The sequence below is a fragment of the Anopheles coluzzii genome, chromosome 2, assembly GCF_943734685.1.
Source record: "Anopheles coluzzii chromosome 2, AcolN3, whole genome shotgun sequence".
NCBI classification, from domain to species: Eukaryota; Metazoa; Arthropoda; class Insecta; order Diptera; family Culicidae; genus Anopheles; species Anopheles coluzzii.
Genome location: NC_064670.1, coordinates 34,555,177 through 34,573,445, shown reverse-complemented (window position 1 = coordinate 34,573,445; position 18,269 = coordinate 34,555,177). Strand labels below are relative to the sequence as shown.

The 18,269-nt window shown below is 46.2% G+C and overlaps 1 protein-coding gene across 3 annotated transcripts in view; it reads right to left on the bottom strand.

Moving 5' to 3' along the window:
* LOC120950995 (F-box/LRR-repeat protein 7) overlaps window positions 1–18,269 on the bottom strand; it is a 71,801-nt gene that overhangs the window by 47,720 nt on the left and 5,812 nt on the right. The gene's annotated exons all lie outside the window — the stretch shown is intronic.

Below are 18,269 nucleotides of genomic sequence, written 5' to 3'. Positions count from 1 at the left end.
AATAAGTAATCCAGCAATTCCTATTGGCTCTTAGGGCATTTACTATTAATTAAGCGCAGTATGCCATTTGTATTGCTGTTACTGTATTTAATTTTTTTTTTTATTTTACTTGTTTGTCATCATTTGCTACTCCCAAGTTTCCATAGTACAACGATTATCATGTTGCGGATAAAGCAAAAAAACAATTACAGAAAAATCCCATGTTTCACTTACCAAGCGTTAACCCCAATGGAATGCACAATTATCCCACCAAGTGCTGGATCCCAATTCCCATTGGGAGAATGTTTGTCCGTCACAAACGCTGACAGCAAGCACTTGGGAGTATTTTGACGTGTACTTCAGTTTTAAAAAAAGCGACATTGACTCTGTTTACTTTGCACACGTAAAACATACGCTCTTCTATCGTAGCCGTCCCTCTGCTTCTTCGTTCGCAAACCGATATTATTTCAATTAGAGACCGAATGTATGCCCTGGGATAGGCGGGATGTGTTTGAAGGCGGTAGAGCATTTTTTTATTCTCTCCCTCCCGTACCCAGATTTCCCTTATCTTCTCTTCACTTGCGCCGGCAACGATGGTACAGCAACATTGTTGCATCGAGCGACAGTTCAGGTCGAGACAGAAACCGATCCAGCTCGACGCCGCATTGATGACTTGCCTGCCTGCCATCCATATGCTTTTCTGCCCTCGGGGAGGAATGGCAAAATTACTGGCTCGATACGCGAGCAGCAACGACATGTGTGCGGTGTGTTACCAGCTGTACTGTGTAGGCTTGCGCTGCCTTTGACCGATGTGGTTACGAGAGAAGCGGCGCAATCTAGCAGCTAGCAAAAGCACTGGCAATATATGCAAAGCGCGGCGGATCGTTAATGGTTAACTTATAGAAAAAAACAACAACCCCGACAACATGTTGATTGAGAGCAAACTTTTTTTTTGCAGCTGTCCACCAATTCTAACACTGAAGCTTGGTGTCAATTAGGGAGGGAAAAATTGCGACAGCGAACATAAAAGATCAAACCTGGTGGCAGCCGGTCGATTATCGCACGCGCTTTGGCATGTCGCGGAAGCGGGGAAGCAAACGGGATTTTTCCTTCTCATTTTTTATCATATTATCATGCATGTGTGCGTGTGTTTTTTTTCGCATTACATTGACGCCAACAAGAGTGCATTTGTGCAACGTCGGCCGTACTTGATTACGTGATCGATAAGACCGCTTCTCGCGTTGAACAAAAAAGTTGACATCGTTATCAAGGCAATATTGTACACTTCGAGAAGCCATTCGAAGCCAGGCGGAAATCACACACACACACACGTGTTCCAAAATCGCGTGCCAACACTTTCGCGACGACCCGGCTGGATGAAGCGTTTATTGACTGAGTTTTAGCGCCACATGTTCCGAATCGTGCCAAAGGTGTGAACAAGGTGCAAATGTGTGAATTCGTAGGTCAGAGTAGGCCAGCTTTTGCATTTTCTCTCGCTGCGTTGTCGAAGTTTTGCAGCATTTGAAGGGGGACGGTGAGCAGAGGGAATCATTTAGGAGCTTTTTTATATTGCCTGTTGTGTGTTGGCTAATGAAACGTGAAAAATCGATCCCACGTGATAATATGTATACTAATAAGCAATTGAATTTCATTTGCTTCTAATTGAACGACTTCGTAGTTTTGAGGTGCCGTAAAGGAATGCATAACCGTTACGGGCATTGAATTTCTGAAATCTTTCTAATTTAAGTAGAAATTATTAAAGGCACTGGCAGACTGAAATATATCTTAATTCTGAATACAGAATAATTTTATTTATTTATCCTACTTAAGTTTCAAAAGTTCAAGCGACATTTTTGTGATGCATTGTCTTTCGTGGATTTGTGCTTTAATAAATGAACCATCAAACATAAATTCCAAATTTCAGCTCAGTAACCTCAAGTTGTAAGTGCCGCTGCCCAACCATACACGACGCACCAATCGCTGCTCGCTTGGGAGAAAACCGTCCCAGAAGGGGCAGGCGGTACGAAACGAACGCGAATGCTCTTGAGAAATGGACTTCCCGATCGGGCGGTGCTAAACGTGTGTAAGTGTCATGTCCCATGATCCCTCTCCCCCCAGCATCGCGAGCGACCGCTCCGGATCAGTGCGATCGAACCGGATTGGCACTCGATCAAAACAGTTTTCTTCGCCGCTTCCCGTTTTCCTACCATTCCTTCCAAGGAGTCCGCCGCGGCCTAGCGATCCCGAATGACGAGTGCGAACTGATCGCGAGAGTGCACTTCCGTTCGCGACAGCACGGCATCCCTTGGGTGAAGATCGCTCACGTTCGCTCTTTACCTTCCTATTTGTCTCTCCAGACTTTAGGCCCCTCGCATCAAACGAGCAGTGAAGATGAGAGAGCGTGTACGGTGCGAGCAGCTAGGGGGGGGGGGGGGGGGGGGGGGGAGGGGAGAATGGGAGAAAATCAAGAAGCTTTCGCCGTTTGCGCACGGAACCGGTCCCCGGGTGGGTAACCTAATCTTCCCGAAAGGTGTCTTTTTATTAGGCTTTATTAGTTTGGTCCCCGGCTCTCCCCTACCCTCGGCCGGTGTTGCCGCATTTCCCGCAGCGATCGCTTGGGCACTTCTTTCCCGAGTCCGTTATCCGATTTGTTGTATGAGTGTGTTTTATTTCGTTAAAGTTGTATCGTGTGATTCCGATCGCCCCTCGTCACCCGCTCTTCTTGTGCTGTGGCAAACGTTGAGGTTCGTCGCTGTGCGTCGCTCCGGACAGTCCGGGCAGTGAAGCGCGCGATGGCTGTCCACCAACATTCTTCCACTTTTAATCGAAACCTATCGATGACTTCCAAATTTCACCACGATGGTCAGTGGATTGTACGCGGATTCCATCCCGCTTTTTTAGTGGATTTTTTTTCTTTTCCATTGGTTTGGTTTTGAGGCTTGTAGGGGTGGGAAAGGTGGGAATAAATTAACCAGTTTCCTGGATGCGTACTGTGGCATGTTGGTTTTGAACGCCTGTATGGGCCTTTTTATGGGCGGTATGCTCCGCTTACTTAAATCTCGTAACTTTGTGAAACATTTCCTGTGAGAAATAAGCACATTGACGAAAAAAACCAACACCAAAAATCGAAATTATTTCAAATTAAATTAGTCAGATTTGTATCGATCAAATAAAACTAATCAGTAAACATAGGTATTCATATGATCTCTCTTAGCTCAGCATATCCAATGCGCATTAAAAATCCATCGCTTACCGGAATTAATAATACTCATCAGTCGCTGTATTACGAATGAACACACTCATTAAAATAAATTTCTTCTAAACCCAGTTTAGCAATCGATCGTGCGATGCATTAGCTTTCAGCCGCTGGCGTGGAGCTTTCCCATTGGAATGTCACTACCGTTCATCGATTCCCGATGATCGAATCGAATGAAGTCACCAACTAATCATAACGAACCCGGACCCACCAGTGGGCCGGTTGCGGGCTTATAGCCACAGCAAAACAGCTGCTGCTGTTGCACCCTTTCCAACACCACTGAAACCGCATTATTAACTTGTGACAGGAGTGAGCTAGCTATCTCGCACCCATGGAACCCTAAGCTACAGTCTGCAAGCTACGATATGAAGTCATATTTTACGGGAACCACCAGAAAGGGACAGAGAGTCGCTGCCTGTGTGAGCTTTAATGCGCATGGAAAAATATTGAAATTCTTCTCATATGTCAATTCTGGCCACCCTCGACCACGCTCGCTCGCATACCACCCGTGCGAATGTGTCCCCGGGAGTCAACAGACCCCGGGCCGTCCTGTCCTTCCATTTGCCGAATGGTGCGTCTATCCATTCGATGAGCCGGCCTATCGATTCATTACCCCGATTGACTATCGTCGTTATTCGATCAATATGTTCATGCTAGTGTTTGCAGGTTGCGATGGCACCTGCGGGGGGAGAATAAGGGCAAGAAGCGAAGAAGCAAATCGAACGGCGGAGGTCGACAGGAGTAGGGTCGTTTTTCCTGTGACTAATGGGCGTCAATAACAGTAATAACTGGTCAACAATGAGCTTCGATAGGATTTGGAAAATTGCTCCCTAATCACCGTGCCGTTAATCATTCGCGTTCGATTGGAACCTGGGGCCGATTATTGGGTGCAGTGTGCTAGCGTGGCACGCAAAACGCGCTGGAGGTCGTTCCGCTACTCTACGGTTGGAGTAGAGGTTCTATAGCCAAGGGTGTGGCCGAGCCGAGCTAAAAGGTTCCATCAGTCGCGTCTATTTAGTTATCAATTGCACACCTAGCCGGTGATGAGTGTCATCTGTCCCGGTACTGTCATACACTGCTGGAGGACTGCACACATTATTGAGCAATCAGTGAAATGAGACACGCTAAGCTTTAGAAGAAGAAAACAAACTCACAAATCCGACCAACTCCACCCATGAAGCATTAAAAGAGCTTTGGGTGTTTGAACGCGATCGCGTCTTGGGAACTGGATGCTGTAGACATGTGGATATATACACACATACACACGATGAGATTCCTACTGGTGTGGGTGTAATCCCAAGACTGACCCGTTTCCAACGACGATCCGGCGATCGAACGCAGGGGCACATTTCATTTTCGAACTCAAGCTTATTTATTTATTTATATTTGCGTTTCGAAGGTTTTTCTTTTTCGGACCGCTTTCGGATCGAACCCTGAAGCTGCTCTTGGCGCAGATCCGCCACAGGGTGGGAGTGTGTGTATGTATGTGTGTTGCATGAACAGAACGATCTGCTGTTGCGGGGTAAAGGTGGTGGCAGCCCCTTCACTGGACCAAGGTGTGAGGTCTATTGGTTACTACTTAATTCGCGCTGGCCTACGCATCATGGCGGGCGATGTGGTTTGCTACACACCCGGACCACCCCGCGGTCGCGGCACCGTCTGACTAATGGTTTATCGATTCGGTCGTTTCGATCGCATGATAAATGGTTTGTTTCAGCCCCGGGGAAACAGAGGGACATTGGAATGTTATTTGCTGGTTTTTGCCTATCGATGACACTTTTTGTTTTGTGTTTCATCCCCCAGCGAGGCATGTGTGAGAGATGTCTTCACTCGCTTTGAACCATGATGTGAGACTTTACTGTGCTTAAAATACATCTTTTAATTAATCCTCATGTTTTCTTTGCTGTGCGTACATCCAACTCAAACAGAAGTTTTAATAAATGTAACTGTTTCAAGCCCGAACTCGTTACGCTCACTACATACGCAGTGGGCTTGACTCTATCAAATCCCATGCACTACTGGCTTGCTTTTTAATTTCGTCATCCGCTGACCACCGACCGCGGGCACGGGGGTGAGTTTGTAGGGCAAACATTTCAATAACTGACCATCTGGTCGGTCGCATTCTGCGTCTACATTGCCCACTGCTGCAGTGCTAGGATTTCCGTCCTTCTTCCCTGTGCGGGGCAACACAATAAATCTCTTTCGCAATGGCAGCTTCATTCGCTTGCGCTTGGTTGTGTGTGTGTGTGTTTTTTTTTGTCCCTGTCCCGATTCATTTCCTCTCCGACACCCGTTGCAACGGCTGCGTTGCTTGGGCCAGCAACGAACACCGGCAGCGTGCATGGGGCAGCGGTTGCTGTGCGTGGGCTGGTAGGAATTGGTATCAGCACTATGGGACGGAACCGTCGCAATGCTGCGAAAGCGTCAGCAACACCTTTCTACCGCCCTCTCCCGCGACTGAAGGATATTGACCGGGTACGGGGGGATGGATTATGAGCTCATAAAATTGCCAACGATGCGTGTGCATACACAGCGAGACGAAGATGCCTAGAAATGCATGTTGTGTTGTGTTGATTGTGTGCGAGTGCTCATCTTGCTGGCGCGAGTTTTTTAATATCGGCCGGCCCGGGAACGACCGTGTGCACACTCTTGCGGGTGTGCCGACGGCTTTGGGCTTCGATGGGGTTTATTTTCTCATTGCAAAAGCTTCAGTTTTAACGATTATCACGCTCTAATTTAAACGTTATTTACAACGTTGCAGCGGAGCAGAGCACATGCACGCGGCGGCAACATTCCGCAGATGGTTTGCAGGCTAGAATCCGGGGAATGGGCCTTGGCTTGGCGGGAATTGCTTCGTACGTTGTAATTAAAGCGACATATCGTGGTTGTAGCGCGCTGATAGTGATCAAGATGCACAGGGATTTAAATGACATTAATATTGCTCACAAACGCTGTAACTGTACTGGGAACACGATTGCGCTTGTGTTACAAAGAAACTGGGCAGAGTAACGACTAAAGGCACACGACGATTGATCTTACACGTTAGAGAGTTAATCTTAAAAAATCTCCAAATCATATCTGATTTTCATCTCAATCATTTTGTGTTACAAAAACGGCGTACTAAATGCTTAACTCATGTGAAGTTTAACATTTGAACTGGTTGAATGTGTAGAAATGTTTGAAATCTTTTTTTTTATAATAACCGCAGGCTATCTGGTGCATGTTGTGGTCGATTATCCAAAGCGTTGCCAGCATTCTCCTATCGAAAGGTAATAATGATAATAATGTATCAGAATAAATGATATTGCAACAAGAAAAAAGACTGCTTAAAACCACTGTATCCCACAACAGCTCATGTAGCTTTGCCCTGTTATTAAAATAGCCCAAACAAACTGCTAAAAACAAGGATAAAAATAATTCTTTTACTATGATTAGAAAGGCACTTACTATTTTAAAATATACCTTTCAGTTGCACTCTCCCTTTTTTCACCAATCAAACCATTCATCACCATCCCTTTTCGATTCTTTACATAATTTACTTACATAAATCCACTCATTACTATCAGGCGCCGCGATCAGATACTAGAAATCACTTCACCAGACTTTGAGCCGGAGCGGGAACTAAAACCCTTGCTTAGGGATGGCGGTAAAACGGCTCCCGAACCCAGCGTTGACATAAGTGGCCAAAAGCGCACATAAAAACTTATCCTAACAGGTGATTTTAGATGCTTTATTTTACTTTCCAAACCGGGCCACACCCCTCGATGCGCGGTGCTTACGGGTGGCAAAATAGAAAGGCTCACGCGCTATCGCTATCCACACTTTATTTGCTCACAGCGGCCCCATGCCGGCCGATGACGGCGATGATGATGATGCACTTGGGTTGGGAATCTCAAGCTACACCTTGCGATAGGTGATTGTGTGTGTTTAGTCGGGTGAGGGATTTTTTTTGTTATCCCACTTTTTTGCCTGGCTTTTTGTTGCTAATGTTGATTTAAAATGAAAAATTCTTCACCGGCCGGAAATCTGCTGGGCCATACTCTACCCCCTTTCTGATGGCATTTGATTTGGTTGGGGTGAAAGTGTTTTCGGTTGTCATAGTCGCTCACTTCTTGGGCGGTCGGTTTTAGTGCGGTAAGTTGGAGTTTCGCTATGCAACCTTCCAAAAAACGCATCTCCGACGTACACGCTTTGAAGACGATAGAGTGAAAAAAAAAAACAACTAAAACACACCAACAGCAAAATGAAAGTAAAAGCAAACTGTTTAGGGTGCTGAAATTAAAAACAAACTAACCCGGCCAACGTGCAAAAACAAGGGCAAACCGGACGCTGTGTAATGGAACGGCACACATTAGCACTTAATGCGGTGCGAACATGATGCATTTGATTCGATTTCGGTTGGACGGGCGTCATCAAGCGCCAAAGGCTAAAGTTGGGGGTAACGTGGAGCAGAGAAGGAGGTAAAAATAAACGAACTCACCCTCTCATGCTCCCGACTTGTGTCAAGCGCAAAAGCAAAAAAAAAAGTAAACTCTTTTGGGGCCTAATCGGTCAAATATAAAAGTTAACAACATTCTCTTCCGGCGCTTCCACTTTACCTGCCGAGTGGCAGAAGGGTGAACAAATTTTTATGGTTTCCTAGATGAGCCGCACACACACACACACGACTGCAGCCATACCATCCCGGTACAGGAAACCTTTTACTTCAGGTGAAACTGTGGAAGGTTGGGAGGGGCGAAAGTTGAAGAAAGGCGCCCGATGGTGTTGGGATCGTTTTACGTTTCGTTTCAGCTTTTCTTGTTTGTTTGCTGCCGATGCTCTTCCATTTCTTTTTGCAAACCGGAAACCGGAAGGGACCGGTTGATGGTGTTTGCAAAGGAAGCGTCTCGTTGATGTTGCGCCGCTCCCAAGTACAGCGGCACTCGAGCCAGTCGCACACGGCGCGCCCGAGCTCGGATGCCGCCTCCCCACGGTTTATTTGCATAACGCGGCAACATAAATGTCGCTGTGATCGTAACGCGCGCGCACCAGCGGGCCGGAATGCATTCGCAGTTGGTAGTGTGGAGGTTACTGGTGTATGTGTGTGTGTGTGGCCTTTTGAAATGCCAAAGCCAGGGCGCCAAAGCAGGACGGGAAACGAACCCTGATGGCGGAAGACGCTCCGCGTCAAAGAAGCGAAAATTGACCGGATAAGTGAGCGTTACGAGTCTATTTGATGAAGTTATTCCACACGTGCGGGGGAAGGTGGGAATTGGTTTAGCGGAGCGATGAGGAAATGGAGGAAACAGGAAAAGCACGGTGGGGGAAACGAGGTCGGGCTAAGCTAATGCTAATAGGAAAAGGTCGGAAAAGGTTGTGCGCCGGGCGGTCGCACACACTGTGACAATCTGATGATTAGGGTGGCCCGTAGTATGATGTTGTTACAATTTCAACCCCGAACTTCTCTTCTTGACTGAGATCGCTTTGACAAGGGAAAGCAAGACACGAGTCGGAAAACTTAGCAGCCGACCTTTGGGAAAGCTTCCATCAAGTGAAGGGGGAAATCAACTCGGGACAGTTGATGTGCTATCGTAAGGTGGTGTTTTCTTTTTTTTGTTGTTTTCTTTGGATGATCTTTATTTATATAGAAATGCTCAAAGACATTTCAATCGGCTCAGAACACAATGGTTAACCTTTAATGATAGATCTAGTCTAAAAAAAGAATTTAATTTAATAAACATTATATGCAAAAATGTTGCTTCGTTGCTATGAAGTAGTCGCTGTGATCAAATGCGGTTTTCATTGCATTTCTTTGCTATCCGATAGCGAGCTGCTAAACCTCTCACATGTGTTACGAGTGCGAGAGAAAAAAAAAAACGAGTCCACTGATTAGCTGCTCCCCACCCTTTCGTGGCAACAACAGCTGATTTCGCGAGTTAATTTAATTGATAGAAAACTCGTAGCCACATCGGAAATTGTGGGGTCCCATTTAGAGCCCTAATGTACTCCACCCTGTTCACACTCCTTGCGTCTCTACCCTTCTCCTCTCTAAGGCGGGGCTGATGTAGCGAATTAAGATAATCATTTCATTGAACCGCCCCGGGGACAGGCTCTGAAAGGCATGTGTGTACGCGAAAATGCCGTCCAATTAGCTCGCCTGACAAGCAACCGTCAACGGGCAACCGCGGGGAGGCGATCGTGGTGTCGCCGATCGTGTGTCTGCCGAGGGAGGAGAATGCAAAGGAGCTACCGAGCCGAACTCCGCGCAGTAGTATCCCGGTTCGGTGGCGATTGAGAAGGGAGGGCTAAAGGCTAAAAGTCTGACAAACTTTTCGTTGCATAAGTAACGCGCGCTAGCAGGACTGCGCGAAACTCCCGCGAAAAGCGAAAGTTTGCGAGCAAAGCATAATGCTGCAGCTTTGAGAGACGGCGTATCGGGTGCAGAAAATAGACACATTAGATCGTCTGGGCTTTAGATCGGGACGGGCCAGAGACGTAACAGTGTTTGTGTGTGTGGGCGATCAGTGGTGGATGGTGTTCGTTTTCATTAAAAGCAAACATCATTATTTGCTGCGGCGCAAGAGGAAACCGAGTCGAGTGATTGCCATTTCATTGGAGGGCTGTTGTACCATTGAGCCACCCTAAATGGGTGATTGTAGCAAGAGAGAAAAAGGGAGAGAGAAAGAGAGATATGAATAAAACAGCCCCAGCTGTAGTGTGTTTTCTATCGAACGTCAAAACCGTTCCCCGATCATCGCTTTTTAGCATTCGCTGGATGAAAGGTTTTCAATTTTTCGTACCAACCGCCCCGCCAACGATGGTGGTGGTAAAATTCCTAAATTCCTCAACGTTCGCTACAGTAAAGCAAACAACATAAATATTAAACTAGGCAAAATAAACATTGCTTGAACCGGCGGCCCCGGAGACCTTAGCGCGAGCTGAAAAAGATCATCGCCGCACGGTTTGGTGGGACGAACGAGAGGCCGCAATGGGCAGCATGGGATCGGTGGCTGGTAGCCCTGGTGCGAAGGATCAGTTTCTCGCAGCGTACCCTGCAAAAGGAAAGGGATCGCAATGGGGCTGCCTCCCATCTATCACGATCGCGATCTTTTGTGTACGTTTGTCTAGGCGGCTGGTGGCGCTCCGTAGGATGTTGCATAAGTTTTGAACAGTTTTTGCACACGACCAGCCGGAATGCTTTTATTGACAAATCTCTTTTGTCGTAGTTTGAAGTGCGGCCCAAGTAACCAATGGCTAGGAGGACATTTTTCCGCATGTTTTATTAGGAGAATAATCACATAATTTGAAGAACATTTTCTTTTTGCACCAGTTTAATCGGTTTTTTTTCTATCAATATGCTTGAAGTCGATAAAAACCCATAAACGAACAGGTAACCGGGTCACGCGAATCAGCTTTTTCTGGGGCCACAGCTCACCGGTTTTGTGAAACGGTGCAATACGAGAAGGGCACAAAAAATGAATATTAATTTAAGCACTTTTTTCTCACATTTTTCATTCCTTATTCGATTCGACAGCATCGACAGCGATTCGTGTTTTGCGTTGTTGTTGTGGGGTTTTTTACTCGCTCTCTCTCGTCATTGCTCGAATTATAATCATATTCAAGCACCTTCAAGCAATTTGTTGTCGATCGTCATGAGCTCCGTCCACCGTGGCCGTTGCTTGTGAAATTCTTCCTGCGACTAGAAACAGACGGGCCAGAACGGCGGCACAAATCGAAGCCACTCTTAATTAGCATTAGGCAGCGTACCATACATGACACGCTGACAAATTCATGACGCCAAGCCCCTTTTTTGGTGCGCGGTGGGGGGACCCCGCCATGGTAAATGTGTGGTGATGCAAGGTATTTACTTTAACGCTGGAATAAAGCTCCAAGCCCAGCCACGGTGCAGTCGGTTCGTGATTAGCTGTGGATTTTTGAACGCATGGAGCGCAGAGAGAGAGAGGGGAAAATGTAGCCGAAAGGGTTAGAAAATTTGAAACTTTGCAAACACTGGGGCAACATTAGGGCTTCCATGCCGTACTCTTTGGCTTGCTGCTGCTGCTGCTGCTTATTGAACGGCAAAAGTGCCGTTCGGTACTGTACCTATTTCTTCGATAGTTTTCGCCCAAGTTTCATTATTCTTTTTCGTGACCCAAAATCAAGCTTAATTGCATATTATTTCCCCTTTCTGCTGCAGGCAGAATGCAGCTGGGTTTGGCCTGGGTTCGGATGAGGGAAGGAAATCTGATGCGGGGATTGGTAAGTTATTTTCTATGTTTTCTATTGTCACGATTGTTGACAAAGGATGGCCTGCGGGTGTGGATGGGGGCGAGGTGGTCCTGAATGTAAATAGTTTAATTAGAAACGAGTGCCTCGATACAGTTTCGTAAGCAAGTATGTGAGGCAATCTCGTTTGTGGCTTTCATAAATACTGAAGATTTAACTATTCAAATCAATAGATGTAGAATGCTGGTTGTGCTTAGTGGTGAATCAAAGATTGCTTATATTATAAAGGAAAAAGAACTAAAATGTTTAAATCAAATCAAATTCAATTATTTCTTAGTGCACCATTGCCTAACTGGCAAAATTGGGTCCCAACAAAGAGTTTTGTATTCCACTTCTTCCAGTTGTTTCCCACCCAACGGGCCCAAATCAGCGTATCGTTTGAAGGGCTCAGTGTTTCACTTTTACTTTTTTCCGACCACTTTCATTTCCTTCACCATTAAAAGCGCCAGCCAACATTTCAATTGTTCGTTGTCGAGTGATACAATGTTCACGATCAACTTCAGCAACATAAGCAGCGGCTGTGGCAGGGCAATAAGCCGCCACGGTTTCCGATGTCATGCAGAAGGCGCGCTGACTTACTGACTTACGTTACGATCGCATGCAAATAGGGGGAAGGTTGGCACAAAGTTCACTGTGTATATCTTTTGCAACACATCTTACCCCCCAAATAGCTCCGCTAGATGATATTGGTCCATATAAAATTGGCTACAAATTTTACGCTCGAGCACGATCACTTGCAGTAAGCATAAAAGACACCTAGCGGGGAGAAGAAATAATTGCTTTCGATTGATATGTTCCACTTTTTGGGTAACATAAGCCACATGTATGTACCACGAAAAAAAAACACGAACGCAGCCCAGTTCCTTCTTCTCGACGCGCGCAAAACAAAAGGAAAGGAAAAACAACCTGCAACAACCCATTAGCAGGCTGCTTAAAATTACCTCACCCAATAACTGTTAATTATTGATCGGGGTCCGTACATATAAATGTTTGCTTTCCTTTTTCGCCTCTCGTTCCGCATTTAGCTCCATCCCGCACACCTCCATCAGCAACGAGAAACAATCTAACGGCGTATACGGTATACGGGCGTCGGTGCAAAAGTGCATCCCCTTTTGTTGTGCTGCTGCTTCTTTAAACTGTTACACTTTACACAACGCCTCACGCCTTTTGTACCGCTAGCCGTATGCCGTTGCCGTTCGAATGTGGTTGACGTGTGCTACGTTGCAATGGGGTGTATATTGCTGTTTTGTTCACTTTTCCTTATAAACAGAAGCATCTTTTTATTGCATTCGCTTGTTTCGTTTCGATTGCACCGGCCAACACCTTCTAACCTCGAGGGGAGTTTCGGGACAAGTGAAGGTTGTTGCGTGAGCTTCTTATATATGCTGGAATGCGTACCATGAGAAGAAAAAAAAATGCATAAAAGTACGTGCAACTGATAAGAAACCTTGTCCCGTTTGGTTCTTTGGGATTGCATCTTCTTTACAATTCGTTTTTAAGTCTGAATGTGTAGATGGACACAAAGAACTATATCATTGACTATTTGCAAACCATTAAGCATAAATGTGTGTGTGTTTTTTTTCTTCTTTTATGCAAATGTTTTTAATTTTCCTCTTTGTTCCCATTTTTTAAATTTACTTATGCGAAGTAGAGCAGCAACAATTTCCAAAAAAAATACATACCACCGCTAAGGGAACATTGCTACAAAAGAAAACTTGTTTGTTCCCACAGCTGCATGGGTACATCGCAACCTACCCCCCTCCTGTTTTGAACAAAAATTGCATGCAACTGCATAAAATAATGGTGAAAAACATACGTTTTTGGTTGTCAATAGTGGCAACGGCAACAAAAGCAGCAAAAAAAAAAACAATCCTTCCCTACCACGATGCGCCGATGTTCGCACAGACGAAGAACAAAAAAAAACTGCTCTCAAAACAAGTTTAATGCGTTGTGTTATCTGCCCGCGCTGAGACGAGGATTTCGAACGACGGAAAGGACACAGAAAGATGAGGCAAAAATGCTTGTATCGCAATAAGCTGTCATCGGCATATGCATTGGTTTGATAACCGTGATGAGTGGCAATTAAGCACGCGCGCGCTCGCTGAGTGCATGGGCTTCTACTCACTTCCGTTATGATTTATGTTTGGTTGCGTTCAGATAAGAGGTAAAATTTAAGATTAAAAGACTTCGAATTTTCAGAAAATATGGAGTGAACGTCCTTAAATAAAATCATTGTTTTTTTAAATTTGCAAAGAGACGAACGGACCCCATGGCCTGCTGTCCAACGGATCTTTCCTCCGCCCGTATGAGTAATCTCTTTCTCAAATTGCTGGCGTTCAAATCGCATGAGCAATGCAACATTTTAAGCCACCAAGAAAGTTAAAGGCAACGATCGCAAACTCGCACCGCGATCGCTATCACAAAGCAAAAGTAAGCGATGGTGAAGATGATTATACCAAAAAAAAAACGCTGGCCCACACCAGATCCCCGTACCAATCGCACATGTGTATAGCATTCATTTTTTTTTATCTCACACACGTCAACAACTTCGATCAATCGACACGCAAACCGAAACGGAATGGTGAGCAGGTCAACCCCCCAAAAGTTTGAATGCAGCTGCAAATGACTTATGAGTAATGAGTTCGCCGTTCTCACCCACCGAATGCCATTTGCATTTTCCTGTCCACCCCTTTAAACACACACACATAGGCACTGACACAAAAATGCATCACGGAGAGGTTAAAAGCCGCCCTCCTCCCCTCCTCTTCAACCCTCCGCTTTGCGCGTGCGTGCTTGCAATGTGTGATGCACGCACGCTTGCGCTCTGAATTTTAGCGATTGAAGTGATTTTGATGGCTGATGGATTCGACCGGGGCGGCGAGCAGGACTCACCTCCAGTACCAGCGCGCGCAGTTCTGTTTGCGCACCGAAAGCAAGCACCACCACAACTACCCACTTTGACGGGTCATTTATTTTTCGACGAAAGCAACGAACCCGAGACCGATCGTAAGGAAATGAATAGCGCAAAATAAAACCCGCACACAGAATGAGTTGACTGATTTGGTGGGAAAAGCGAGGCAATGAAATGAATAAGAAGTGCTGCAAAATTTGCACTGTTGGAATTCTCACCCATTTTGAAGGCAAATTAAGCGGCGCGGGAAAGAAGCGAAAAAAAAAAACGAAGGTAAAAGCCACATTCCGTCCACATGGTGGATGTGGTATTGGTCGTTTTACTGGCTGCGTTAATCCTCGGCAGGACGATCCTCACAGCACTGTTATTTCTTTCTTCCTGTGCGGTTTTGCGCTTCACACAAAGAGTCATCCTCCCAGATAAATGAACGATTGCCCAAAATCCCGCCAGCGAAAGGTGCGTGAAACAGATTGATGCAAAACCGAATGTGCAGCTCGATTGATTGATGTCAGGATTGGCCGGGACTAAAGCGCAACAGAAGAAAAAAAAAACACGGAGCTGAACAAAACGTACCAGCCAATGAAAGCAATAAGACAACCTCCATCCCAATCCGGGCGTGGGAGGTGACCGGTGTGTGTGGTGTGTTTGAATCGGTGCCGAAAACAAGCGTTTCCTTGTTCCCGACCAGCTGAAGCTGTTGTTTGAGATTCTTTTTGTTGTTGCGGTTAGGCTAAAAGGTTCCTTACAACGCCTCCCAAAGTAATGAAGCATTTCGGTTAATGGTGGCCAATGCTTACGCGCTGAGTTGCACTCTGAATGCAATCTAATGAATCGCGATTCATACCGATACACGGGTCGTTTTTTTGCGCTGTATGGCTTCCAGCCGACCGTGTGGCTTATGAAGTCATTCCGATTCCGGCCCGAAAGGTGACTTTGGTGTAAAATGGTTACAATGCGGTGCATTGTGTGTCCGCGGTTTGGGCAACCGGGATGAATGTCGTACCTCTCAGTGATGCTATTGAGCGCTTTAATTTAAAAAACTGACGAAGCGCAATCGATCTGTGTGTATTAAGCAGGATGACTAGCGACCATTGTATCGGATAATCGTGTGATTAATGCATTTTGGGTTTGCTGGATTTGATGTGGGTGTAATATTTTGGATTATATGATACGAGACGCTTGTATTCTGTTTTTATGATTTATTTTTGTCTACGTATTTGCGAACTTGTTATAAACTTTGGATAGTTTGACGTTTGTGTTTGTATGAAGTGTTGACGTAATTTCTCCCCGTAAACGTCAAACTTCCAACTCCAAAAAAGCTAATGAAGATCATAAACCGCCCCAATAGCACAACAGTCCACTTATCCTACTAGAAATTCCGGAGTTATTTTCTAATTACATTATCACGTCACCTCTCTCAGCGTCGATTCTTAACCGGCGCAACAATCCGGAGCTCCGCCTGGCTAACAGCATCTTCCGATCCGTTTATCGGTCCGTTCATCTTATCTGTTCGACCGCTCCGTTCCACCGTTCCGTTTTTTTTTTTGCCACCACTTTCGCGAGAGATCATAAATTATAATCCATAAATAGTCAAAAACGAATGTTGTCTTGCAAACCCGGGGGAGAACGATTTCTGCCACGATAAACAGTCAGTGCGGAAGACCGATACGGCGATGCAAGAAAATCGATCAATACACACACACACGCGCGCGCGCTCGAACGGATGAGGGCAGGAGTGGGAGGAAGAGGATGGCAACTTCTGGATTTGGTGAGGAAAACGAAGAACACAGAGGAAAGCACAATACAGCGCGGGAGGGGAAGATACAACATGCAGAACACGCCATGTTCGTCGTTGACCGTGGCCTGTCGTCCAAACGGGCGCGCAACAATGTTGCCCAAAAGGCCAAACCGTTCGATGCCGCCGTGTGAGCTGCATTCGGCTTCCTGTGCTGCACGCTGTCCACGCTGTGTACCGAACCTGCCCCGCCTCGCCCGCGTAACCCCGCTGTTACGCTGTCACAGCGCTTTTCACCGTAATCCGTAGCAAGCGATCGTTTGTGTGTGCGCGCCCCACGCTAACAAAACCCTGCCCATCCCGCTTGATCATCGAAGGCGACCGAGAATAATCCGTGATCGGTTCGTCTTCTTCTTCTTTTTGTTGTTGTTTCACTTAATCTCATCCACTCAGCCGGCAGGGGCAGGGGCCACCCCATCTCATGCCGAACTGGTACCAGCATTCCCGGACGTTTACCCATCCCAAAGCCGCCCTCCTGGTGATCATGCAATTCGTCGCCGCCGCCGCCGGTGTACCCGCTGGTGCTTTTGTTTGCGAGGCCATTCCTCCCACCAGCGCACGAGGCTGGCCTTCGTTTCGCCGGATCGATAAGCAGCCGGCAAACTGTGCGGCGGCAAGTCATCATGCATGGGGGATGACTTTCGCAGGTCAAGATTTGGACCAAGAATGTGCTGGTGAAAGTAAACGATTGGGGCGCGCGCACGATTGGCGGTAAGCAAGTACACGCTGTCGGTGCAAGGTAGTGGTTTGACGCTGAAACAATGGCAATAATTTCATAATTAAATATGTTTGACTTGTTTTTTTTGTGCAAATCGGGTTTGTCGCTTTGTGTCGCAAGTTGCGCTCAACTTTCCATTGTGGTCGTCACCCTTTTCGATAATAATTGTAAATCGGTGCCGCTGGAAACAACAGGGTCTGTCACAGATAACTTCACACAACGCACCGAACACGAGCAGAATATAAATCAATTGCCAAGGAGCGTTCGCTTGTGTCAAACGGTCGCAATAAAACGCTCGCACAGGTTTGGTTTGCACAGGAAATCGCTCCCGGCTTAGCCGCGGATACCCATGTCTGCGCTCCTCCGACCACATGCGGCCACACGGCCCAAAACAGTGCCAAAAGTGAGCGGAAGAATTAAGAACCTTCCATGCTTCACACTTGCTTCGCTAGCATACGAAAAGGGAATTAATTTCTTAGGGCGGCCCACAGGGGCGCGCTAAAGCTGAACATCCGAATCGAATCGATTCGTGTGAGTGTGCTTTTTTGTTGTTCTTGTTGTTCGCAGCATGGCTTGCTACCCAGTTGACTTTGCCGTTTGCAATGTCCTTTAACTTTATCGCACCCAATTAAGGGTTTTTGGGAAGGATGTTCCACACCGCCGTAGTGCGTCGCGGGAGCTTAGCGCGCCGGGGCAGCGTGCGTGTAGCATTCTGGCTTGAAAGTTCTTGCCACACTTCTTCACGCATCCGGGACGGGCGATCGCGCATAAATCCATGCTAGAAGGGGTGGCTGTTGAAAGGCAAGGCAAAACAAATAATCCTTTGACTGTGCATCGAGTAGCATTCGTCGGTGGTGAAGTGGAAAGCAAAAATTAAACTGATCAGACTTTTTTTCCAACTAGATTGTTTCTTGTTGTCAAACTAAAAGTTACAACTTAAAAAAAAATCATTTCCTCTTTCACTAATGTTGCTTGAATCTTTTCAAATGATTATCCTGGATATTTTCAACTGACTTTTTGATTATCAATCTTGCCAGCGTATTTATAGCATCGTTGATTTAGTTGAAATATCAACGCAAATTCAATTTAAATTACAAAACTGTGCGTTTTACACTTTTATTGCGCAGCACAAATCATCATCTTCCCTCCATTGCCCCACCTCAAGCAGGGAGTTTAATAGCTCTACAGTAACATATTTAATACGCCAACTCCCCGCACGTCCGACGGTGCGTATAATTACCATTTGTGCCACCACAGAGCTTCACCAATTTATTGTAAATTTGACACTTGACACACTGCGTGGGCAACAGAAGCTCATCCAAATGCGCGCTCACACACAAACACA